The following is a 27,488-nucleotide window of genomic DNA, read 5'->3' as shown; positions in this document are numbered from 1 at the left end:
TTGCTCAGAGCCCTATCCAACCTGGCCTTGAACATTTTCAGGGATGGGGCATCCACAACTTCTCTGGGCAACCTGTTCCATTTGCATTTTGTCTTTCCACACATATCCGGAGCTTGAATTTTGATTTAACTTGTGAAATTTGGAGTACATTTTTCAAGGCAATCTGGGATTATTATTACTTCTGTTTATGGTCATATGTGTCGATTTTTATAGAACCCATCATTTCAACTATAATAAATAAAGCCCTTTGATATTAAAAGTACTCAAATAGTCCAGAAACTTATGCCAAAGCAATGAAAAGTTCTAAATTATCTTGCCATTTTTACTGACAAGTGAATATTTTACTGGCTTTTACTGTCAGTCAGTGTTTGATTCTTTTGCTAATGACAATCACTAACTTTACTGATTGTTGGCAATGTAAGAGAAGTGTCACAAATGTATAAGAAAGCTGACACAATTTTTCTTATGGAAAACTAAATAAACAAATCACTGCAGTGCTGATTTCCATCCCCATAATAGAGCGCCTACTTCACACAAATAATTTTCCTGATTATGAGGGAACAAGTTGCCTGTTGCAAGATATGCGATTGTCCAGTGAGATATTTTTGTGAACAGGAGCTTGGTACTTTTCTTTGCCCTGGAGATACTGTCTCATTAGGGATAAGCTTTACTGAGAAGGGAATCTCTCTCTCTCCTGCTGCTCTGCCCCAGAACTGAGTGGTGAAGGGCACAAGAAAGGATATAAAGCAACGATGAAGAGAAGAGAAGGAAAGAGAGAGACTTGAGCAAGAGAAAGAGGGAAACAGATGAGAGATTCGAGTGAAGGAAAGAACTTTGAAGAACGAATGCTGGTGTGGCAAACACTGGGGGATCCTCCTTTAATTCCATCAGCCCAGATGATGGTACCCTATTAGAAAACAGCACCAAAGTTACCATATCCCCACTGTCTTCCTAGAAAACCTGATTCACTGCAGGACCTTAAAAACTTCATTTCATCCCTATTTTCTGTATCTCTTCTTTGTTGAGTTACCCACTGACTGAGCTCTCTGGGGCAAAAACTCCGCCTTGGCATTTTATGTCTATGGTGTTTAGCTTAATAAATCCTCAGTCTCACTGTAAGTGTAGCACAGATAATGCTGTTACAGACCTAACTCTTGCAGAAAGCCCACTGGTGCCTAGATCTGGTATAGCAACACATTCCCTATTATCCTTATATTGTATTGCCATGCAGAAAAGTTCTAATGAAGAAAACATTCATGTTGTTGTTGCAATATAGGATATCATGGTAATGATTTCTCAGGTAAGGAAATATCTGAATATACTAGAGACCTTTCAAATGCAGAGAAGGCTCTTTTCAGGTGTAGTTTGTCTGTTTGCTAAAGATGTGCATTTACGATATTGTGATAAATTGTGTGGAAATGAGTAAGGCACAGGATTGTGGCTTCACTAAAATTCCAGACAGAACTGTTACAAAAGTGATCTCAAATGTCAGTAAAGTTAGCACAGAAGGGCTCAACTTACCCATATAAAAAGTTAATCTTTTTTTTTTCAACTTTGCTCCAGTGTTAAAGTTCTTCTCAAATAACACTTCTTGTAATTATTTCCCATAGTATGTGTAAAATTACCTTCTTTGGCATCCTAAGGAAGTTTCTTTTGTTGTGTTGTAGGAATTTTAAGAAATATATTGTTAGATATTTTTGTGGATCTTCTCTGAGCTAACATTCTGCTTGTACTTATCTGAAATATTATGTAAGACCAAGAATTTCACTTATTTTCTAGTTTGACAAGTGTGTATGTGAGCTAAGGATGACTTCCTTTGATCTCCAAGGAGGATTTTGCCATCCTCTTCAAAGAAAATATCTGCTAATGTCCATTTTTTCTGATTCCCTCTTGATGACTGTCCTTCTTGGTGACCATCATTGTGGCTTCCTGACTTTTTTCATTTGGGAGCTAACTCAGGTGTATTTGAAGTATTTACTGTTCTTTGATGTCTCTGTTTTCTTGCCCGTTTTCATCTAACCACCATTTTAATTAGCCTCTTTTTCTGGCTCTTTCTCCTAAAAATGCAGATATTTTTGGTCTCATCTGTCCTCCAAGAATTGTCCCTTAGTTTTATCTATCTCCAGCACTGCAAGATCTCTCTTTTCCCTTCAAAGTCCTCTGCTGTCATTAGCAGAGTTCCTCTCTTCCTGGGCCATCTTGGATCCTCTCTCTTCACTCCTTTGCTACCTCATTGTTCAAAAACATCTTCCTGGACAAATTTTGTCTCTCATATCTTGAGCCTTTTTTGTTTGTTTTTTACCATTTTTGTTTATACTGATCTCTTCATTTGATACTCTTTTCCTAAGTGATATTTTTCACAAACTTAATTATTATCTCTAATCTGTCTGTTCCTAACCTGCATGTCTGTATGTTCCCTATGGCACTTTGTCTTCTGAATGAATGTTTGTTACTCAGCAGGGATATCCTGTAAATACTACTTAGGAACTCTTTTCAAATCTTGTAATCACCTTGCAATTTTATTTTGAATTCCCATCCTAAAGGAAAGAAACATATATATCTAACTGTATTAGCAATGTGAGTTCAATTACCCAGTAGCTCAAGAAGGGATTGTGATTTCACCTCATTAAAAGGTTTTCCTCTTTTCTTATCAGGTTTTATAATCAGTAAATGAAAAAGATCACAAGTGTTGTCTCCCCAGTCCCAGGGCAGTGTGAGCCAAAACAAGAAAACCATTCTCTGAGCAATTGCTTTCTATGTCAACGCACATAAAGGAGTTTTCATTTAGTTTGTTGAAAAACAGCCTCATCTGCATAGAAGAAGCTAATGCATATAACAATTCTGGATTGGCCCAGGCTGTGAGAGGAATAGGATATACCAGGAAACAATCACCTAGTTATCAATAAAGTAGAAAAACTCTGCATTTATTTTCTGCTATTTTGAATGTCTATCTCAAAATATGACAATATTTTTTAAAATAAATATAAGTAATTTAAAATTATGTTTAAACAAACTAATATAATTTGGCTGAGGTATGTGGACAATTCAATGGCTTTGCAGGCAGACATGGCTTTAATAACATCCATCAATGCATGATATTTATTTAATGATTGTGGTCAACATTGACCAGGTATTTAAACAGAGGTGTCATTTATCCATTTATTTTGAAAGTTTTAATAACCTAGCAGTAAACTAGATTTTAGTATTTGGCCTACTCATTTAGTAGTGCTGAGTAAAATTCTTTGCTGTTGAGGTCAATAGACACAATTTCACTCATCAATTCCCACAAAATCATCAGTTGTATGGATGCTGAATATCTGGATCCAGCTCATAAGATTTTCACAGATAATGTGATATCACTGTGATGCTGTACACACACCTGAGAAAATAATTTGGTTCTTATTTGGTTCACTTCATTATAAATAGTGTCCTGATTAAACAGAAGGAAAATATTTTTTAAACTAAATTTATTCAAAAGATTCTACTTAAATTCATAAACCTAGGGGCTGGATCAATTAATGTAAGATGTTTTCAAGAGCTTGAAACTATTGTCCTTCAGTCCTGAAAGAGAAACTCTTTGTAATCTGTTGCATGGTTTGATATCTTTTTTAAAACCTCTGGAAATTAAGAGGGAATGGCTTTTTTATGTCATTAAAGTAGAAAATTTTTTAACTCTGCTCCTTTAAAGTGGGTGAGATTCATACATGTGAGATCAGGTTTAGGCTGACAAGACTGGGGTATTCCAATTGCAAACTATACAATGAATTTTTAATAATAAATACAATCAACAGTACTACAAACCACTTAATGATTCAGATTCAGGTTTATCCCAATGCACGTGCTTATTATATATGTTCACTGAACAGCAGCGAACTTCATCTTAAAAGAGCATTTTATACATATTTTATATACAGAAAGAGTAATTACTGAAAGGCTGAACGTACCTGTTGAAATGTGAACCAAATCCTGTTTTATGGGAAGGCTACTATTCTTTTAAACCTGTTTTCCTTTCTTTTATCCTTTTTTTATTTGCAGAAATGGAAATACAATAGAAGTTGAATAGCTTTCCTTGACCTGTTGTGAAATATTTCAAATTTGGTAAGTAGGAAAGAGAATTAAAATAAATTGCTTTTGCAAGGGGGTATAATTTTTGTAATCCTTTTTGATGGACATATTTCTTTTGGCCAACTCCTTTGATTATGGCCTATATCTTTCTCAAAGCTTTGGGTGGATGAAAAGCTTTGTACTATGCAAGTACAATCTGTGATTATCAATTGTCTAATGTTCCTATTAGTTCTTCACTAACATTTCTAATATAATTGGTGTGAAATACGTGTTTTTTTACTGTGACTAGCAAAAATTTCACTCTCTGCTGTCAGTAGTGGACAAGATTTGCAAAGTAAACTCCAGTGGGCAGGTCGAATGCCACAGGTTTTGAAAGAGTTTCTCTGCCATAAATTATCAAATATAAAATCTCATCCCACATAAATCAATAGATTAAATTCCTTTAACTTCTATGGTGAGGATTTTGGTCTGAAACATATCTTTATGGACTTACTAGGGACTAAGATCTTTAAAAACATGACCTCAGTTTTAAGTAGGTCTGTATCGAAGTCAAGGTGGGAGATGCACCAGACATGCTACTGAATGAGTTTCAGGAGTGTAACTCTGGATTTCCAGAGGACCCATCCAAATCACTGGAGTTGACAATACTGTGATGGACAGCATGTCTTGTCCAAGCAGGGCACTCCAGGACCTATAACTGCTCAGTGCACATTACGAGGGTGGCAAAACAAAAATAATCTCAAAGAACACACAGCCCAAGCAAAAAGTACTAAAGTGAAATAGAGTCAAGTTTACAATTACAACCAATTTATGCTCATCAAAGAAGTTATTAAAAAATTAATATTAATTTCATCAAACAACTAATTCAAACCTGTATTTGCTGATTCAACAAAAATGCTGCTTAATTTTAAGCATGTAAGTTAATAGCTTTTATCCTGGGGTTTACAGGTGCCTGTAAATTTATGGTCTCCTCCTAGTAGGACCAACAGAAGTAAGAAAGAAGAAGAAGCCTTTTAAATTCAGTATTCTGCTGATAAACTTAGAAGAATAGCATATAAAAAAGGGTTAAAGACTGTTAATATAAATAATCTGTCTCCTTGTCCATCCAAAAGCTAAAGCATGTGAGATTATGGAATTAAAACACTGTATGCAAACTGTACATTCATTCAACTTGCCATTATTACACATACTAGTTTTACTGTTATAGTAGTTAATACAATAATTTAAATGTTGGCTCTATAAATCTCTTTATTTTGCATGTTATACAGAATGGAAGAAGAAAACACTGTGGAATACAAATAGATTCAACATTGAATTGGAGATGATGGAAAAGTACTCTATGGGCTTTGGTCCCAGGTGATACCATGACACAGAAATTAGTGCAAATTTGTGTCTCAAGTTAAACCCTTAAAATGTTATAGGTGGCAACTCCTTTCTCTAATACAGTTCACTGTGCCCTGTGTCCTTACCAATTGCTGTGTCAACAAGCCCTTTGGTTAATATGAACAGTCTCAACAATTTATGTTGAACTCTTTCACAGAGCCCCAATGTGTGTGGCAGCGTTGACGTGACAGGTGTCTGTAACTTGCAAAGAGGTGTAAAGAGAATTTTTGCTGTGGCTCCACTGAGTATTTGTGCCTGTATAGAGAGGTAAGGCAGGGTTAGGAAATAAGGAGGATGTGAAACACAAAGAAGACGATCTAGTTGAGTGGGTATTACCAGTGGCTGGAAGAAGAGAGCTAAAAATAAATTTGAATAAAATTCCCTGCTGAAATTCTTCTCTCTTCTGCTGCATAATTGCCCTGTGGCCTTCAGAGGGTCACATAGACCTGGAAAATCTGAAGGTACTCAGGCTCCTACCTTTCCTTTGAAAGCAATCAGGATATAAGTACCTAACTACCTTGGTGAAAAAGCCTTTAAACTTTGTGTTTGCTTCAACTCCTCTTGTGCAAAATTGAGACAATTCTCTCAGAGAATGCGATCATTTACAAGGTGTGAGGCTTTAGGATATTAAGGTAAAGAGGCCACAGAAGTACCTAAAGCAGCTGCTTTTCAGCAGGTTGAGCCTTCAAGCCAGCATAAAGCTTTGGCTGGTGCAGTATTTGTATTTCTCTGAAGCAGTTTTGATTTTTATTCTGCTTCTGTAAGAACTCTGTGGAGGCTCTCTTTGGTGTTGGTTGTCACTACAGATTTTGCTTATTTTGTTGTGTCATGGAAAATCCTAGTACCTTAGTCCAAATCTGGAGTTCAAGATAGTGGGGAAAAAATGGTTTTTTGTCATCCAAACTATGAATCAGATGAACAGGTTGCTGGGGGTTTTTTTCAACAGGAGTTTATTATAATTTTAATTTTTCCTTGAAGAGCACTTTCCCAAATCCAGGGCCAGAAAAGTCAATGCTCATATCTGTTTTCATTGTCCATATTTTTTGGCACAGCAATTGATCTTGAAATTTTTTTTTTTCCAGAAGAAGAAACCTAACTGTGCAAAATAGATTCAGGTACTTCTATAAAACTGATGGTAAGTCACTGTGCTCACAGCTGGGCATGTTATGTTTCCATCTTGATTGTGGATAAGTGCTATTATTATTCGTGTGATCATTATATCCAGAAGTGAAATATTAATGCAGAACTGGGTCAGTAGTCCTAAATAATAATTTTGCCAAAACAAGAGGACAACTAGTCCAGAGAATCAGTAGAAAAACTCTGCCAAATATAGCCACAGGGAAAATGCAAGAAAATGGAACATTGAAGTATAATGAAGTTCTTGGCAGCTTTTAGAGCAACTGAGAACTTCTCTGTCTTCAGTATCCATAGTGCCCACTTCATCAAAGTCTGTAACAGTCATCTTTTTTGCATTATCTACCTAACTTAAAGAGACCTCTTGGAGTATCTGCTGTGGAAATGTACAGAACTTTGGTTCCCTCACGGTTGATGAAGAGGTTTCGTCATAGTACCTGGCAGATGGCCTGGCTTGATCTCAACTTTAAATACCCTTTGAAGTTGAGAGTGCACTTATCCTATGTTGACTGGTCCATTCTGATGCAACAAATATAAATCCTCTCCCCTGAATGCATGGGGAGCAAGGGTCCAGCAGGCAGCAACATAATCATGCTCTTGACTTTAGCAGTTGATGCTCACATGATAAACACATCCCCAAATGTCACCTCTGTCTGTGTTGTTGCCTTCCCCAGCTCCTGGTAGGAAGAAGGGCTGTTGTTCCAGTGGTTATTTAAGCTCGCAGTTGATGTCTTTGATAGGGCAGGAATTGTACCCCAACCCAAGTTGCCCATATTGTACAAGATGGGCTAAACTTTACCATGTTCATCCTTGCAGTGAATGAAGCAGGTGTATTCAGTGTCCCCCTGGCAGGACAGGAGGGGATCATTTTTTAGACAGTAACACAGTGTATAATAATTCCAGTGCTGATTATCCACAAAGCCTGTTTTGGTCCCGTGCCCACAACCAGGCCATTGGGCAATCATGAAGCTCAGAGTCATCTTGACTAGTTCCTATTTTTTATATATCCTACTGCGGTTTTTCCATACTGCTTCAGGCAAACTCCCGTCCAACCAAAATCTGCCACACAGATGCAGATTATGAACTGTCTACATGCTCATTATAGAGGTGTTAATATTGAGATTGGTCTAGAAAAGCTCAGATCTGGACCACTCATCTTAACTGTATCTTCAATTCTTTTAAAAGGATGTTTAACTATTAATCCCTACTGAGTCAGTGAACTGTCTGCATCCAGAACTGTGGATCTTTTGCTTCAATGGTAAATTAGGTTTTCAGGGAAATATTTTGTCAGGGCAGGAGAGAAAACTGACAAACAAATTTCAGTTTGTGTCAGCGACATGGAGGCAGAGGCAGTGTTCTGTAAAAGCAGCAAGGGACTGTGTTATGGTACTGTTCTAAAAGTCACATGGCATCACCTGAATTCAGAACATCCTTTTATTCTAAGACTTTGAAGTTCAGGCCAACCATTGTTAGGACTAGTCAGTGACGGCATGGCAAAGTAAGCTTTACCCACACATACAATCCATTGATCTTTTGGACACAATTCTGCAATGCAGAGCAAACTCCTGAGAAGTACTCAGCAGCCTCAGTCCTGTTAAAGCCCCTGGGAAGGGAAGATATTCAACATGTCGGTAACATGGAGTCCAAAGTCCATTTCATTTGTTTACCTAAGAGGCTCAGAGGCTGGATTTTTAAACTCACAGAACTCAGTCAATTAAACTCAGTTTCCTCCACAGCAAGACTAAGTGCTAATTCCTCAGTTAAGATTGTTTCCACACTAGAATCCATTCCATGTTGGCTGCAGAGTACTTGTTAAAACCAAGGTTAAAACTAAGGTGTTTGAAATCTTAATGTTTGAATTTTCACAACAATAATAATAATATTGCTTTTGAATGGGAACTCACCATAGAAATTATCAGACAAAATGAATGTTTAAAAAAACTACTGCTATCTGAACCTAAGGTTTTATAATGCAGGGTGCTTTATAATCTGATTGAGAAGAAATCCTCATATTCTAGTAAAATAAAGTAACTGGAGAAAAAGTGAAATAAGTAGCAGCAATAGTAATACTCTTAGTGATTAAATATTTCATATTTCAAGGATGCCTGTTCATAAAACACTTAAATAGCTCATCAGTTTGGCCAGTTTCCCCTGGTTGTGAGGAAAGGAATGCCTTCAGCCAAGTAGACATCCTCACTGTGCATCTACTTTAGGGAGACAGTTTATCTCCAAGCCTTTGCAATTAGACTGCTTCACGTCTGTGTAAATGAATCAGTCACATACAGTACAGATTTTGGTTAAATATAGTCACTTGGGGGCTCAGATTCTCTTTAGGTCAAAGGGTGAAACACTCCACAGAAAAGGTCAACTGAATGGGCAGACCAGGGCTATGGGAGAAACTTCCCAACTGATTAGCAGGCAAATTGCTCTGAGGGTTGTCAGTCACATTTTGATTCCTTTGATATAAATACATGTTTATTTTTAGTCTCTTTAAGCCTTGTTAGTACTAGTACAGCAGAGCAGAGCTCTCAGCTGTCATGGGGTCAGGTGGAAATTGGAAGATCTCAGCACTTTTCATGATTAGTCCCCAGATTGGGAGACGATGATGACCATCCTGAAAAATAACCCAGAAGATAATATGGCACCTTATTTTCCATGAAAACTCTTCTTTAAGTTTCTCAGTGTTTACTAAAGCGTGGCTGATGTGCTCAGCTGCACACGCAGACAGACATACATAAATATGACCTTTCTAGATTTGAGTCTACCCTTATCCAAAATAAAATAATTAATGTCTGTGGCATTATGCCTGGTTTCTAGAAATGTTGAATGAAGCTCTCTGTACAGGTTCATAAAATGCTCTTTAATACATATATCGTATAAATCCCATATAATTATCTGTATTGATGTAATGTCTCTCTTTCACTTTTATGATAAAGTAATACAAAAAACCCTTCTAACTCCTTACATCTTTTTTTGGTTTATTTTATAAATCTAAAGAAAAAATGGCTCATAGAAGTCTTTACAAACAAGCTGCATCTGTTTAATATTAAAGTGCAAAAATAATAATAGAACCATTACTTTGGAATATCCAAATAACCTAAGGAAAAATAGCATCCATCTGGCCATTGGTATAACTGTTTTTTACATCAGTTGGATGTTTCTGGGATTGCAAGATTCAACACTTATCTTTAAGTAGAGTGAGTTTCTAAAGATGCAGCATCCAGAGACTTGTGAGTAATCTGTCTGCTTAGAAGTACAATATTGTGTTACCAGATCTGCAGAGCAAATGCACAATAAAGTTAATCCTTTGGTTCTGGAAAAGCTGTAGGTATTGCAATGGCAGATGTGCTGAAGGAGAAGTGTTTACGTTTGTTAGGGCTGGTGAAGCAGCAACTCCACCAGCTCACAAGTATTTGAATTTCCTGCAAACATTTACCCAAGGGCTATCGTGGGGCAGGAAAAGAGCTCAGAAGGAGTCTCTGCACCCTGTTGGCAGACTTGAAACCTCTTCTGTTGAATTGGTTGGCACGTGCCTGCCTTTTCTCATTGAACTTATTCTCTGCAAATGTAGTCATTATAGCACTGAAGTGTTTTTGGTATATGGGGTACAGTATTATCAAGATCAATACTCCAGTATATTTAATATATTTTCCACTTCTTCCTTCTTACTACACCATATGGAAAGGAAGAAAAATGTTAAATTAAGGATTTTGTACGGTGGAGGTGTGATATGACTCTGGTTTGGCCAGAGCTTTGAGATGGAGCTGCCTTCTAGACCTTTTCCTATAGTGAGCTCCCCAGAGAAGTCTGTCAGGCTTTAAACTCACAAAGCCAGGTTGTGTAGAGCAAAACAAGAAGCGTAATCTTTTGAGGAGAGGAAACACAAAGTTGCTAGGTGAGAACTAAAATCAAAATGAGTCATGTACAGCAATATCCCTGTCTACAAAATCCTGGCAGGCAGGTCCTTGCTTCCATACCTGGTAAGAGTTCCACTGGGGACTTTTGGTTGCAGTTAGTTCTGTCCAGGCTACAGAAAATCCTTCTTTCTGTCCCCTCTAATGCCTTACTGACTTCTGCCTGCCCTTTCCCACCTTCTCCATGGGAGCTGCTATTTCCAGTTCTGTGATATATCTATCCTTCCAAAATGAAATTTCCCCCTTAGGAAAGAGGGAGGTTTTGACTGGCCACTTTTTAGGGTCTAATTGTGTTAGTTGAGTTATAACAAAGATGGTGGTGCGGGAGGTCACAGTAGCACTTATAAGTGTTTTGCTGAGGAGTTCAAAACATAATGTTACTGTCCCTTCCCTTGGAAGCTTTTAGTTGAAATCTGGAAGTCAATCAAAACACAAATGGAAGTGGACTCTAAAAGTTTGAAATATTTCAACCTCACCAGTAAAGTAGCCATAAGAGACCTGGGAATAGGCCACAGCTCCACAGGTTCCCTTCCTATTTTACATTCCCAACAAACAGTCAGATGCTCAGTCTGCTCTTTGGGTGGCCTGAACTTACCTCCATGGTCTTCTCACTAAAAATATCCTAGTTCTTTATCCAATATATTGATAGTTCTGTTCTTCCAGAGAAAAAAATCATTATGAGGAATGTCAGCAAAGCAGAAGGAGTCCCAGAGGGCCAGTATAAAAAATAAAGACCAGAAGCACCTGAACAGTATTCACTGTTGGACAGGGAATGACAGTAGCTTGAACAAAAGAAAGAACAGTGTTTCTGACATAACAGTGTTATTTTTTCTGTTGTTACAGCTGAACATCAGCATAGGCCTTTGTCAAGAGCCAGAATACCACTGAACTAACCCCTGTATAAATACAGATTAAGAGGCCAGCCATTGCCCTGGACCATTTACAAAGTATGTGTGAGGCAAGGTAGGAGGAGGTGCAAATAAACAGTTGAACCCTTTTGATCACAATAATAAACAAAAATTATAGAAACATAACTTAGAAATTGTGGTCCAATTTTGCGTAGGTATTGTGAAAGAAGAGTTTACATCAGCATTTGGAATAAGGATAATGAGATTATTTAATGTTACCAGAGAGCTGCTCCCAGAGATGGTGGCTGGAACAGAACATAAACAGAACTGAAAATCAAGCAAGTAGGTGGGAGTAAGGGGTCACTGCATGGGTGGATTGCAAGGGGGAGCTCACATCTAGGGGCTGAACATGATGCTGCAGGTGGGTAAAATGAGTTTGTGAGTAAAGGCAAAATCCTGTGTCAGCTGATAAAGGAAGTATAGTTGAGGAACATCTAAAAAGGGTGATGTGGTCAGACAATTGGCTAAGAAAATGTTTCTTGCAGCAACATTCTGGATGGACGGACGGATGGATGGATGGATGGATGGCAATAGGTAAAAACTGCATTCATCAAAACCAGAAGAAAAGGAAATTTCAGCATACAGCACACAATCTAATGAGTACAGCAGCTTTAGCTTTGTGGAATGTCAGAGAACAGGTAAATTTAAACAGAGCTGGAGCATGAGGACCCAGAGAAGCTCAGGTCAGAAATTATCATAGAACTCATAGTGCTTGACAGGTAGGAAGAAGATTCTGTTAGGGTGATTCAGTGTAGTTCAGAAAAACTGATTGTTATGCCATAACTAATTCTCCAAATAGGCTTTAGTGCTTTTATTTACCACAAGTGGTATTTACCATGCTAAATGACAGTTGTCCATTGCAAAGCCTGAAGACAAATGGAGGTAATTTGGAATAGAATGGTGTCTGTGATACATCTGTGAAGGTGTACATTTTCAGGTCAGGTGTAAAGAGACGTGAGAACAGAATCACAACAGAACTTGCAGAATTTCTAGAGCAGAGAGGCACACAAAGAAAGTCCTTCATAGACAGCAACTGAAGTTGTAGAAGGTAAGCCATCAGGTTGCTCATGCTCAAGTAGTAGATATCTGGCAAACCAGATAGAAAAATTATTAGGTGTTAGTGTTAACAAGAACCTGTAAGATATTTTGCAAGAGCAACTTTTGTTAAACTTTAAAAAAGTCAAATTCCAAAGGGCCTGGAATAAAAGTAAAACAGAAGACTGACATAAACTCCAGGCAGATTTTGTGTTCATTATTTGCATAAGAATTGAAGGGATCTTCTAGATTATCAAGTCCATTCCTCTGCTGCTGTAAGCAATGGTATCTCATAGTCTATACATTTACTAAGCTTCACAAAAAAAACCCCAAACTATTTCTTTTTCTACCTAGTTTTAGTGGAAAGGTGTTTCAGAACTTCAGTCTTCTGATAATCAGAAACTTTAATTTATGGGTGGAATTTATTCATTGCTCATTAGTAATCATTTGTTCTTGTGTCATCATTGTCCATTTGCTTAAGTATCTTTTCTCTCGCTTTAGTGCCTAACCTGAATGTATTTATAGAGAGCAATTATATCTGCTCTCAGCATGAATGAGCTTAGAGATGAAAGGGAGAAGGAAGCAAACATGTTGCTTCAACCTGGACCAGCTGGAATCTCTTTGTTCAGACTCATGTAAAATGTTTTGCAGCAGCTGAATCTGGAAGCAGCATTTGTGCAGCTCATAGCAATATGATACAGATCTTGCCACCTCACAGCCAGATGAGATGGAAGTGGACACGGCAAGCCACAGTTGATATCTAAATATCCATGGGTACTATGGACCTCAGAACACTAAAACTACAGTCCAGCTTAGCTGGAGGATAACGATCTGCTCTTGGCTGTTACAAACACCCATGGTAAGCCATTTCCCAACATTATCACTTGTATTTTTTTACTGTTAGGAGATAGGTATCTGTCATGTTATCACTACCTGTGTGACTTATTTTGAAGAGGGGAGTCTACATGGTGTTGTCTGCTGTGGACTCTGGAGTCAGTAATTCCTTCTGTTCTTTCCTGGCTGTGTCCCAGATCTCCTCACACTCAACATAATCAGAGAAGAGCAGGGATTGCCCATCACATTTCTCAGACTTTGTGTACAAATTTCTGACTGCAAAATAGATTGAATAATTCAGTCATAACATTCTCCCCCCTAGCATGTGTTCAGATAAGTGTTTTGCAATCCTTCAGGGAAAGACAATTGCAGTAAACTATTCTTTTCCTTGGTGGCATCTCATTGCCAGCATCAGCAAGCCCAGCTGAACAACCATACTATAAAGTGTTGGGTACTTTAAATATGTGATTGTACCTCATTCCTTTGGATGTAAATACTAATTGCCTGAGAGCAGTTTGTTGTGAGTCAGTTTTTTAAAATCATTTTATATATAGGAAGGGCTTTTAGATCTGAAACTCTTTATTCCTCTTATATGTGTGTTTGCACTTGCCATCACTCAAGTTGCAAAATATGATTTTTTCCCAGTCAAAATATTTTTAGGATTCCACAGACTGCAAAAGGAATGGAAAGTTAATTCTTTAATTCTGTAGTACATGCATCATCTAAATTAACATAAAGAAATAGAATAAGATGCTAGTCATTGTACCTGCAATAGATTAGTTATTCTGTGGAATAATGCATCTCATCAGCTCTTTTCTTCTGTAGAGTCATATTTTTGCTTGGCTTAAAGCTAAATCCAGCCCTCACCTTGTAACTGACCTTTGTGTATCCTCATGTGAAGGCAGAAATTGTACAAATTTGAGCTTTTCTCACAGTTCAGTACAAACCATGTTGTCTTTCCTGAGGGGGATAGAAATACAAGAGTGGTGCAGGTCAGGGTTGTGGTGCACTGACAGAGCTGCACAGGGAAGCTTTTACAATACCTGATTTAATTGTAAGATTCTCACAGCGTTTTCAGAGAGGAAGAAAACAGTGTGATTGTCCATGGTGTTTCTCGAAGGAGCTCTGCATTAAGATTCTGGAGCCAGGTTTGAGTTCACCTGGTCCTTTGCCCTACACTTGCCTGGTCAGGGAGGGAAGGTCCCATGGCATCTTGCAGTAAATAATCAAAAATCAATTTTGGCAGCCTACTCAGTGAAAAGGAATGAAAAAGCAGAGGTGGCAGAAGGGGTTTTTTAAGGCTTTCAGGAAGGGTAGTGGTTTTCTCCTGTAATTCAAAAAACAGCAGCAAAACAGAGAGAGAACTAAAACAACAAGGAAAAACGCAGTGTGTGGAAAAAGCCTTGTTGGATACTTGTCTTTGCACAACAGCTTCTTCATCAAAAAAACAGCTCAAATACAATAAGTTATGCAATAGTACTCCAGTTTGGTGGCAGCGCCCTCATCTGTCCTCACAAAATATTTGACACTGGACCAGGTGTAAATTTAAAAAAAAAGAAAAAAAATATAATAGTGAGCAAACTGAAATCAGAAAAACGTTTTCAGTATGGTTATGCTGATGGGGTGATGCTGAGTGCTCTGTGCCTGCTCCACACACACAAACCCACACTGGAAGGTGACCTCTTCTGCACGAACATATCCCGGGCAGGTTGGTGACCTGGCACAGAAGGATGTGCTCTCGTGCTTTGGAAGCACGTACTACAGTAAAGCTGCCGGCGTCTCCTACAGGGAGAAAGAATTTGACCATACAAAGGCATTTCCCTGAGTCATATTTGACCCACAGACCACCAGCTGGACCAAACAGCGAAATAAATATAGCTATAGGAAATTTTAAAATTTGGAGATATTTTAAAATGAAAAAATAAAATGTTTATCTTCAGGCTATGTCAGAGTGTTTGGGGAAGGACAAAGCAGAAAAAATATTGCAAATGGAGTATTTTTTTACCAAGAAAGTTTTTTAAAACAACAACAACTAGATACACTTAAAAATTCTTACTCAAACTGGAACCAGCACCAACTTCACTTTCTATTAAGACCTTTCTTTTCAACAAACAAACCCCCTCTGCTGTGAGACAACTCACCAGGCTGATTCTTTTGTTATAAAAGTAGGAAATGCCCAATGTACCTCCACGAGGAGCCTAGGAACTTCTAACATCACTGATGGACTGTAGAACATCCCCAACCCTATAGTGATCATCAGCAGTGTCAAACTTTCCAACTGATGTGAAACTTCATGTCCTTGAGACCTGTTGTAGTTTGGGTGGTGCTGGCACCCAGAAGTCATAGTCCAGATCAGGGGCTACTGTTCTAGACACAGTATAAAGATATCACAAAAAGACCTGTGGCAGCCATGTCATATTGTTATGGGATTTCTTTTTGTTTTAATTGGGAAAAAAACCCTGCAGTTATCCGATGCTCTAGGCCTATGTACAAAGCACGTTTAAAAATACAATAGGAATTCAAATGGGAACATTATTAATTAAAAGCCTCCACGTACTGTACAAATGAAACGTTCTTCTCTCTACCTACTCAAGTCATTCATTCAGAAAAATCCTGGGAAAATAGTTAGGCTTCGCAATGTGCCCCATAGGTCAATGTATTCAGACTCCAACAGACCAAGTGGGAGGAGTGAGTTCCAGAACAGCAAAATCTTCATTGCGAATTCCCTCTCAAAGGGAACACGCTCAGAAATGTTCACAGCACACTCACAGAAAAATGGCTCTGGCTCTTTACCCAGCTCAAATTTTATGTGAGTTCTTTAATATGTGTAAATCCAACCAAAGAAGAGATGCTGACCTATGCTTCTGTCTGAAGCACAGCAGTGGGAAGGGCTTTGAAGCCCTGTAGGGTTTCGGACCCACAGCTAGCCTGCCTTAATTTTTTCCTGCTGTATATATTCTTATGGTATCAATTTATACTATATATTTATATTTATTCTACAACAACCCCTTTTCTCTATGCCCAGGTACACCAAGTCCCCTTTATTTAATAACAGGGATGTCCTTGACAGTCCAGCTGTCCCTGGGCATCTCACTGACAGGATGTTACAGAACATATCCATAAGACCTGGTCTCACAACTATTTACTTTTACTACAGTCCCATATCAAAAGTCCTTTTTTAGTTTAGGGATGGGTCAGAGCCAAACTTCCCTCATGCTTTAAAGTTTGGTGTTGTATTTCAGATCCATCCCCTAAATCAGACTGGCTTTCAGTGTTCCGATCAGAACAATCCCTATCTTATTTGCTTGCTGGCTGCAAAACAGTAGGAAGATTGTCAATACCCTGCTCAGGCTCTAATTAAAAATCCAAACTCAAATTTAATATTTCAAACATTATTTAAAATATATTAAGATAGTCAGTCTATTGCTGTTGCTCATTACTCTGTCGAAACCTAATATTAGTAACAGCATGTACAGAGGACCTGGAGCATGAATTAATAATGAGGTGCTTGTGCTGGAAAACATGCAAGAGCCTGATTCCCCGAGCTGGCAGGCGTCCGGCAGAGACTGGTTTGCTCTTCTCTACACAGGGATCAAATCATCTGCTCAACAAAATCATTGGGAAGGAAAGTATTTCTGATTAGTTTGCCTCCTCTGATGATTATTTTCCAAAAAAACCCAAAGATGACAGGCCATCAGAAATGAAGGGGGCCACACTGCAGTGAGAAGCCTTTAAACCAGTGGCACTGTACAACCATCAAACAGCAGCAGTGCTGGTACCTGAGCATCATCCTCCTCAGGGTGAGGACCCCCCGTGCCCTCAGCCTGCCCTCACTGTGTTCATGAAGTCTCTTATTGAGGCTTTTGAGGTGAGGTTTAATCAACTCTTCCCTCTTTCTCATTGTCCTAACAGAAAACAAAACTGAACAAGAACATAGAGAAAGAGCATGTGGCTTGTTAGTGCTCTTGGCCCACAGCAATGGTATTGGAGTTGTTTGCAGGTTTTCTGTAGGTTTGAGGAAGGACTTAGCAAGTCAGCGAACTCTTTAGGTGATTCCAGAACCAGGAAAGACGTGCAGCCTAGAAAATACCCGCACCAGTTGTGGTATGCAAAACATATACATTCATATATAATGAGTTTTTGTCCACAATGTGTGCGTATAAAAAAAGTGATAGTCATGTAAGATGTATTTTAGCCAGATCAATGACGTAGCATAGAGATTAGGTGTATTTATTTGTACATACATGCCATTTTTATGCATGCTTTACAGAAACTGGCTTTCACCTGTCCTCCCAGTGCCCCATGCTGTCCTCCTCTGCCTGTGCACACATCTCTCCTAAGGGTGACCCCAGCAACCTTTGTGCTTCCTCTGTGCAGGAAGAAATTACTTCAACATTTGCAGAAAGCAAACAATAGTTAGTTGCTAAAGGTGTTTGTGCCCTGAATTTTAACTATCTTACACACCATTTTCCTTTTAGATGAGTGTACTGTTACCCACAGGGCAGTATTCTGTTCTGTACCTACTGCCTTGTTCTCACCTTGTAAATTAAAAGGTGCGAAGGAGAAGGAAATTTTCCAGGGTGAATGAGAGAAATTATTACATAATTTTGTGTAATTTTTGATGCAGGAAACAATTTTCTCAGTGCACCTGTTGGGGGGAGAAACAAGGCTTCTGCAACCATCAATCTGTGGGACCTCAGAGCTCAGCCTGAAAGCAAAGGTGAAACGAAATACGAAAATTGCAGTGCAGCAGAAGAGGAGTCAGCTATCTGCGGGCCTCTGCTGAAATCCCATCTTTCGGGTAGGGTTTCTTGTGCATTTTCGTGTTTTGGTCACCTGACAGTAGCTCTCTGGCCTAATTGGTTTCCTAGTTAACAGACTAAGTAATGATGTAACCAGAGTGTGTGGGAACCAGACCTGTGTGACAGATACAAATTTTCCCAGCCATACTAATTTTGCCTGCTTACCTGTTTCTGCTGCTGGTTATCTGGAAACTTGAACTACTTAAAGGATATAATGAGCCCAGCAAAGGTTGAGACACAGTTTAGTCATTTAACATAAAATTATCCCCTGCCGTGAAACACACTAACTTGTGAAGTCCAATTATTTTTGTTACTAACCAACACTGTGTTTTAAGAGATATGTCTACAGCTTTTATTTACTTTTTCTATGGTTGGCTGAAGTGAGAATTAGTTGTCTGTAGCCTAAAGGAGCAGATCAGCTCTGTTCAATTACAAACCTGTCTCAATAACCACTTTCTGGTCTTGGCTGTCTGCTGTCCCCAAGTGCTCTCACACAGTGTTGTTTGTTTGTGCTGGTGACTTTTGTAGCTGAATGTTGTTGTTATTGCCTGTATGACAACACAAGGGTTTCAGAAAGGCTCCAGCTAAGGTCAGGATCCTGTTTAACTGGGCACTATATAAGCCTATAATTGAGAAACAGTCCTCTAAATGCAAAGTGGTTGCATCCCAAATACCTCCAACAGAGGAGGTTTGTTGGATAGCAAAGCTTTGCAGCCTCAGAGCTGAGCCTCTGAGACAGTAATTTTTAAAACAATCAGCTTGAGAAACAGCCTCATATAAAATAATTAAAATGACTGGGGAAAGGGAACACCTGGCATGGAGGAAGCCTGACCAGCTCCAAGTGGTGGGCAATGAATGAAGACTTCTCTCTACTGAAACATAAAATCACAGTTAGTACACATAGTTTGTACTGAGCAAAGGAGCAGCTTGAGCTGGGGATATGCCTGGCACTTGTCATTTCTGTGCTTCTCAGGCTGTTCCCATTTACCCTTGCAGAAGGGACCACGTATCTCTGCACAGCAGTTAAATATATTCTAACAAGTTGAGGCACCCAGGCTGCTGCTGGATGGGCTATGGAGCCTGGGGCAAACCTTGCCATGACCCTAATGGTTATTGTTCTGCAGCAAAACGCAGCTAGTATGGCTGTGTCTGAAATTCTTCAACAAAGAGGAAGAAAGTTTTATGTTTGTTTGCGTGCATCTGGCTGTTTTTTCACTTTGCACTCATAGACGTGTTTGATGAATGGAAGAAACCGAGAGCAGAAGCAAGACACTGGATGTGAAACTGGCTTATGTTTTTCTTGAAAATAGGACTCTTAAATGTGATGACAGAAATCATGAAAGTGGAAGGGCTTTGAATATACTCGATGTGGTTAATCCAGTCAGTAAAAGTAATGTTAAAAAAAGGACATCCTACAGCATTTTAGTATCTTTCCATCTGAAGTTTATATGATGCCTAACACGTATGCAATGGATCTGAGGCCTGACATCTACTTAAACTCTTTGGGAGCAATATCAAACATTAATGGGGATTAGTGTTAGAACTGGTGTAAACATAGCAAACAATCTGCTGTAAGTGTGTGCTCACATTTCCATATGTTATGTAGGTAAGCAGAGCCACCGCAGAGGAAAGAAACCCTGAGACGTAGTTCTCAGCTAACTACGTCTAGGATGAGTAAAGGCAGACACTAGTAGGGCACAACTATCTCATGATATCAGTATCTACATACTCATAAAATGCTCTGTCTAGAGCTGTAATTTAGTTTTGTAAAAGGTAAGAAAGATTTAAAGAGATGCAATTCCATTGTGCAAAACCACTAAAAAACAGATTAAAATGATTTAGTACTTCCAGGTGCACTGTAATTCTTGGCAGAAATAGCTAATTCCAGGTGTGTAACTTCAAAAAACACAACCTAACAAAAATCCAACCCTGTTGTCAAACCTGGATAAAACCATCAAGTTAGAAAAACAGAAGCTAAACTAGGAACAAAGTCCAAAGTAGAACTGCGGAAAGACAGCCTCTCCATTGAAGAAATTATTGCATATAAGTGAATCTCCCTATTACTTAAGTAAACATAGCTTGATTCTGGGCAATAATTCAAAAGAGATAAAGCTTTGGCATGCATGAGCACATAGAAAGATGACATATTCACAGTGGGAGGTATGAGGTGGGGTTTCCAGTAGTGCCAAAATTTATCTCACACATACATTCTTAGGGCCAGATCCAAAGCTGATGAAGCAGAGAGCAAATCTTTCCACTGTCTTCAACTGGCTTTGTATTCAGTGTTCACTCACGCTACGAGAAAGGGGGGGAAATACATTTGTTTCCTTGTTTGCAGCCAAATCGTTTACACATTTTTCCTTCTCCTTTTAAGCCTGGGGAACTCTTGTCATGGACTTCCTCAGGGGCAGGTCCTTAATCAACAGATCAAAATACAAGCTGTACCACAAAATGGAAAATACTATTATACCAGCTAAAGTTATTTGCTTCAGCAACACATGTGGTATGGGATATTATTATTCTGTAATAGAATACACATTGATTCATTTTACACATTTTTTTTAAAGAGCTTTTATTTATATGATGTGTTTATGGACAAATATGCACTGAATGCTTTTTAAGTCCTATTATGGTTTGGGTTTATTTCCACATGTTCAGATGAAATGACCATAACTAGGACTAGAAATCTACAACCCTAATAGAAGCTCTTATAGTTGGTGCCAGTTTTATATCCTGCAGGGGTAGTTGTCACTATATCAATATCCTGCAGGTCAAGTTAATTTATTTTTTTAAAAAACACAACATATTTTGCAGGCTCTATGCAATTCAATATAGTGTCACACTTAGTATGTGCCAGTTTTGCATCTGAATTAAAAGCCAGGGAATTGCACCAGATCAGACCTCCAAGTAAGTAGGTTTTGCAGAAATCCATGGCCACACAGAAGGAAAATGGACATGGCAACCTTGTCTCCCCAAGGCACATGGAAAAACTCTTTAGGAATAAGGTACTATGTCTGAAAGAGACATATTTGTTGGAAAAGTCTGGTTTTCCCTAACAGCTGGGCCCTCTGCTGCTGTGATCAGTGGCTGGGTGTGTGGCACTGCATTTGGCTGCTTTTGCTTCTGTGAACCAATGATTTTTCCTTTGCTGTAATCTCAATTTGATAACTGTGTAACCCAATCCTTTCTCAGTCACACGATCACTCCCTGACTTTCAGTACTGCTGCCATCCGTGGGCGCCCAGACAGTGTCGTGCCTGTGCTAAAACCTGGGCATTTCCGTGAGATGAGGATAACATAGGTGAATGCAGAAACCTTTCTGCCTTTGCCTTGGGACTGCTGGGCTGGGTGGCCCTTTCTTAGGGCAGAGGAGTGACAAGGTGTGACTGTGCACAGGGCCAAGCAATTAACAGCCCAGCTGTGATTGCACAGGGCTTTCCACGGCCTCTCTCCTTTTCCCACACATAACTCTGTGCTTGTAGGGGAGGGGAAGGGGCTTTTCATTTCCTTTCTCCTCTGGCTGCTGTGATTGCACTAAGTCAGTACAGAGATCCTTATCTCAAAGCAGAAAGGAAAGCGAAATCTCCAGTTTTGTCACTGAGTGCTCTGTAATATCTAGGAATATTCTGTAATATCAGAAGCCACTGATTTTACTTCCATGGCATTGCTGTCATATAGAGGTGTGGGTTCTGTCCAGACTCCAACATTAGGGCAAAAAGTGTCCCAAGTGGAGTAAAGGTGTATCAAACCTAGCATGAAGTAACACTGCTTTGGGTTTGTGACGCTGTGATAAATTTGTTTTCCACTGAAAAACGCTGAGGAGATGGTTTAATTTTTACCTATCATTTCAGACTCTCCAGACTATTAAAACTGCATAAATATTAAAGGCTTGTTATTTACATTAGAACCATTATCTTTATAGATATCAGTGCTTGTTAAATGATTCATAATGCATAATTCATTCAACCAGTTCTGCCCTTTCCTCTGTTTATTATTCACCTGCAAAAAGACTTTGATTTTTACAAATTTGTTCATTATTCATATCATTCCAGGCTCTTCTCACAAACATATTTTAGTGATCTCCTTTGCTCAAAAGCTGTTGTCTCCTACCATATTTTTTCAATTAGCTTCTGTTGTTGCTTACAGAGTGTAACTGAACATTTAATAACAGACTTGAAAGTCCCCCTGACTTTAATGAAGATTTACATAAGAATCTGGGGATTCGTGCTAAAGCTTCTTATGCTGCCACGCAGCCACTGGGAGGTTCAAATAGCAAGCTCTGCCCTCCATTCCCACTTGTTGGAAATACAATAATCATGGCAAGGCAGATTTCCCTGCACCACAGCACAGTGTGTTTCAATGAGAAAGCACCAGAATGGGATTTCAGAGATTTGGTTCAGGTCTCCAGCTACCATTTCCATGCAGAGTTGCTTCTCCATGTGCCTCAGTTTTCTCTTCTGCAGGTTGCTATCAGTGTTGCCTGAGGAAGACCTTGCTCTGCAGAGACTGAAAGGAGTAAAAACCACTCCTGGCATCCAACTTTAGGCACAGATACTAAGATGCTTCCCCTGAGCTGCATGAAAAGAGTCCTGAGATGTTTCTCCACTGATTGCTATTCTTGGGGCTGCTGTTCTGAAATAGCTCCAAGCTGATGCCTCACTCCCTGTTGGAGGAGTCTGGATAAACTCACTGTCTCATAGCTTGAGTGAAGTGCCTGAAGAAACACTCCCAAGCTTCTATAAAGAGAAAAGAGTTCAGCAAATAAAGTATGATGTGTTTGCCTCCAATCCAAATACTTTGATCTGTAAGATAAGAATAGTTAAGAAATAACAAAAAGTTCTTTTTGTTTTCAATTCGGTTTGTCACTATTTGTAGTCAGTTTATTTTGGATGCACTTCTGAGAAGTTGCTACCTGCACAACAGGGAAAAAGAATCCAAAACAATACAGTAAAAAATATGGTAGTAAGTAATTAATTTATTATCCGAGTCTACAAATAAACGATTGTAACAGATCACAATAATTAAAGTTAGTAAAAATTTTTGAAGAAAAAAAATCGTATAGGTTTTTAGAAAAAAACCAAAACTATACACTTTACTTTTTTCTTATTTCAGAGTGAAGTTTCAAGACAAAAGAGTAAAAATTAAGCCATTTTTTCTTAAGTTTAGTTTAAAATACAGTTTGAAATACAGTTTTCAGTTTAGTTAGCCAAAAAAAAATTTTAAATTTTCCTGATGATTACTTTCTCCATTATACACTGGTCTCAATACTTTTTACTTGTTTTCTTCCCACTAGAGGAAAAGGAGGAGAAATTATTTTTATAAATATTGAAAACCTGGAAATGGAAAAAATTAAGAACATAGAATTGGACTCAGAATCTTCTCCTTTCTTCTAGATTTTCAGCTAGAAAGATATGGCCCTGAATGAAGTTGTCCCTTTAATTTCTAATATCTCTCCTCTTAAAAATTTAAAACATGGTTGGTTTTTCCCTTACATTATTTGTACTCACTGTTTTCTTCTTTTTTTTCTTTCACAATAATCTTAGTAATTTCCTTGCATCTTAGCAATTTCCTTGCACCTTGGATTGGTGTGTTACAGAGATAAAGGGTACCTTAGACTTATTTCTGGAGATCAGAACTCAAACTCCACCCAAACAGTGGAGGAGCAACAGCACTTCTGTGCATTGCAGTGCCTGATGTTGCAGTTCTGACCCAAGTTTAGATCTGCCACAATCTCCAGTCTACCACACTCAGCAGGAAATCTATTATTTTCTTCATGCCTATCTCAAATTCATCTGATAGGGAATTATGAAGAGAAGCCAAATCCACAGATTATAACAATCTCTTATAGTCTCTTAATGAGCAATGGAGGCATCAAAAGTGAGAAACTACAATACTGTTTGTTTCTACTAGTCCTCATTTATCTTTCTGCCTTCTTCTCTCCCTTACACCACGAGTTATCCAACATCTGATGCTTGGGGACTCCATATGTAATTTTGTTTCCCAGTCAGCTCTTGTTCCTTCCTCATGCAATGCATTCACACAAGTCCTGTCAGCACAGTGGAGCCCTGGCCAAAATGGCTCAGCTTCCTTCCCAGGGTGTCAGAGAGCCAGGAAGAAAGGTTTGTTCAAGGTCTTGGCTCCCTCTCCTGGCTGGCTTTGCAGGAACTTTAAATGAGATTTTAGCCCTTCAAAAATTAGTGTTTGCTTACTGCCAATGCACACTTGAAACAAGAGAGAGGAGCACTCTAGTGTTGAGACTCTGGTTTAAAAAAAAGAAAAAATTAGAAATTTGGAAGCTAATCCCACTAAAAATATATAAAGTAAAACCATCATTGTTTTTATATAGACTGTTTTAAGAAGTTTTCCTCCTGCCAAGATTTCTTCAATGCTACATACATATGAGAAAGGGTCTTTTTAAAAATTTGTTTGTTTTTCTGGACTACCTGTATTTTCCTTCTGACCTGCTGGCTCTAGACCTCTACTTAGTAAATGTCCAAATAAAAGCTGTGTGTTATCCTTAAACAGTGGTAGCATTCCCCCTACCTGCTAATTGCTTTATTTGTCCTTACTGCTTCCGTTCCCTCATCAACAAAGGCTTTAGCATAAAGGGCAATGAGGTAGAACATGACAAGGAGAGTGGGAGCCAGAAGAGTGAATACTTCTGTAATTACACAGTAGCCTGGAGTAGCTCTTCTCAAATCAATTATGTAGCCTGGATTGCCCAAAACTCTGAGGACAGAGCCCTTGTTTTAATTTGCCTATGGAGCTATGTGGTCCAATAATGGGCAAAATTCTTTCCCTGTTACCAGTTGTCTTTTATCAGAATCCACATAATTCCTTCCTGATTTATTTTTATTTAATTACTTCATTAATTGTACGTTGTATTTAGCAGAGCTACAAAACAATCATTGCAAATTGCTTCACAAACATCAACAAATGAAGTTTCACCTTGTCTTGTTGAAAAGGTAACGCCACATCCATTTTTCAATGGGGAAAACTGAGGCAAAGGATTGTAATGGAAAGGGATTAGAAAAAGCAACCGAAAAATAATCTATTAAATCCTGATAAAATACAGTTGCAAAGTAAATTGCCAGATAAACCAGAAATTTAACCCAGCAATCAAACATTTATCCCAAACTCTACACTTGCTGTGTAGTCCTCAGATTTATCCTTCTTGAGAGTTTATAAGGGACATAAACCTAGGTGGTATAAAAGCGAAGTATTGCCAGTGCCAAGAAGATTTCAATAGTTTTGCAGAATTATTTTTGTTGTTGCTGAAGAGTTTACTAAATAGAATACTTTATGAAACAGGGATCATGCAGGATTAAGGAGAATGAGCATCTTTACTGTCAATTGATTTCACGACTCCATGCAGCTCTCTTTATCTTCCAAGGCTTCTTGCTCTTGCTGTTACAGAAGCCAGTGTCAGAACTTCCTTGGCATCAGTGATTGGGATTTGGCCCATGTGATGGTCACTGCCCTCATGTGTTTCTCATTTCTTCCTTCCCTGTGGGACACAGAACAGAAGCTGTGTCCAAATGTCTGTGAAAGTTTGGAACCAGGCAAAAATTTGCTTTTGATCCCTATGATCTTCATAAACGGATTGCCAATATTAATGAGCGGTCACAGTACTGGTTGTTTTGTTTAAGCAATGGCTTCAGCAATGCTCTAATGAAGGGGACAAAATATTTTTGATGATACATTTAAAAGGCATTACAGCCACTGCCTTAAAGGAGAAGCTTACAACAGGCAGAAGGGGTGTGTATACAACAACAGAGGTAAAGGCCTGAAGTGAAATTTTGTGCAAAATTTTGATGAACTAGAACACTGAAAAAATATTCCATATTTCACAGTTTGAAGCTTCCTAGACATTTCTGATGAACCACAAGTAAATTTAGATTGAAAACAGTTTCAGACTCTTAGTTAGGAAAGAGTTCAACTCAATACCCATTCATGAAAAGTTTGTGATCATAAGGTGTATTTGTCAGTGGAAAAGGTTTATCTGGAAAAAAACGTGTCTGGCTCTAGTTGTAACCTTATCTGCATAACCTGTAATAGAATAACTATAGCTATAGAAAGACTTTTGTTCTTTCTGGCATAGCTGATCAATTAGATGTGTAGGATGGAGTTACAAAAGCTCCTACAGTTTTCAGGAGTTGCTTTGCTCTTCATGTCTGTATGAACAGCACAGTGCTAGAAATGATGTTACAAGGAGTGAATGATATTTTGAAAACTGAGTTGTTCTTCTTTATGTGATGTAGCTAAAGTCCTCAATTGCCACTGGTTTCCCATAGGATTTTGATGCCACAGAAATACACATGAAGGCTCAGTCATTGCTTCAGTCTGCCTTGATGGGGGAAAATAAAGGCAATGCTGTTATGACTGCTTTATACACAGGGAGCTGAGGCACAAAGGAGGAGGCTAATTCTTATTCCAGGTTTTTTTGGGGGCTTTGGGGCTTTTTTCAATCAGCTTTTTAAATTAATTTTAATTTTTGATACTTCACCATCACTATGGCCCTCATTGGCTGTAAGTAACTTGCCCAAAATCTCTGAGGAGGTCACTGGAAGAGCTGGGAACTGAATAATTTGTAATGCCAATCAATGCACCTCCCTAGATAAGGAATAGATGTAAACCTTCATTCAAAATCCATGTCTGGTTCAAAAACACCTTTTAAAAAACAGCTGACCTACTGTAGGATTACAGTTTCAGGTGAAGCAATCCAGAGCCAGAGCAGGTCCTTACTGAATAACCTGCTGTGTGCAAGGTGAAAGCAGCAAAATTTCAAGGCTGCATACCCTTAGAAAGTCCAATGATCCCATGGAGAGTGACTGATTGACTGGGAATGAACCAGTATATCTTGCAAGATTTTTCTCTAGTCAAGTTGGGTGCCAGTAAAATAGTCTAAAGAGGCAAAAATGAAAAGTTTAGTAATTTATTTATGCACAGAAGTCCAGTAGCTGAAGTGCAGCCTTGTCGGTGAAGCATCACCACCTGTGCTTGAGCTCTCAGTCATGTCAAAAGGCAGCACCTTTTCTGTCATTCATTAAATTTTACTGGAAAAATCCAAATGCATTATCATCCTGATATTAATTTGCCCTGTTAGCCATGTTAGTCACTACTGTAATGCCCAGATGGTCAAGAGAGCAGGGAATAATTGTCATTTGGGAGGAGACAGCATTACAGTTAGATGGAAATCACCCCTGTAAGGATTTATAGGAAAACAATTGGTGCAGTATGGTGTCCAGCTACCTCCCGAGCTACTGCTAATGCATTTGTGAAGGCATTTACACATTAAAGTTTGACTTAGGCTCCCTCTTATCTTAGAACATCCACCAAGTGGCATTCTTTCAGTATTAACTTTCTGTCACTTCCAGCTCAATATGTGACCTAGAGTAAAAGGCTTTCTATCGT

This window comes from Neopelma chrysocephalum, unplaced genomic scaffold, assembly GCF_003984885.1.
Source record: "Neopelma chrysocephalum unplaced genomic scaffold, ASM398488v2 Primary Assembly neopelma1_69, whole genome shotgun sequence".
NCBI lineage: Eukaryota > Metazoa > Chordata > Aves > Passeriformes > Pipridae > Neopelma > Neopelma chrysocephalum.
This window is presented reverse-complemented; position numbering follows the sequence as displayed.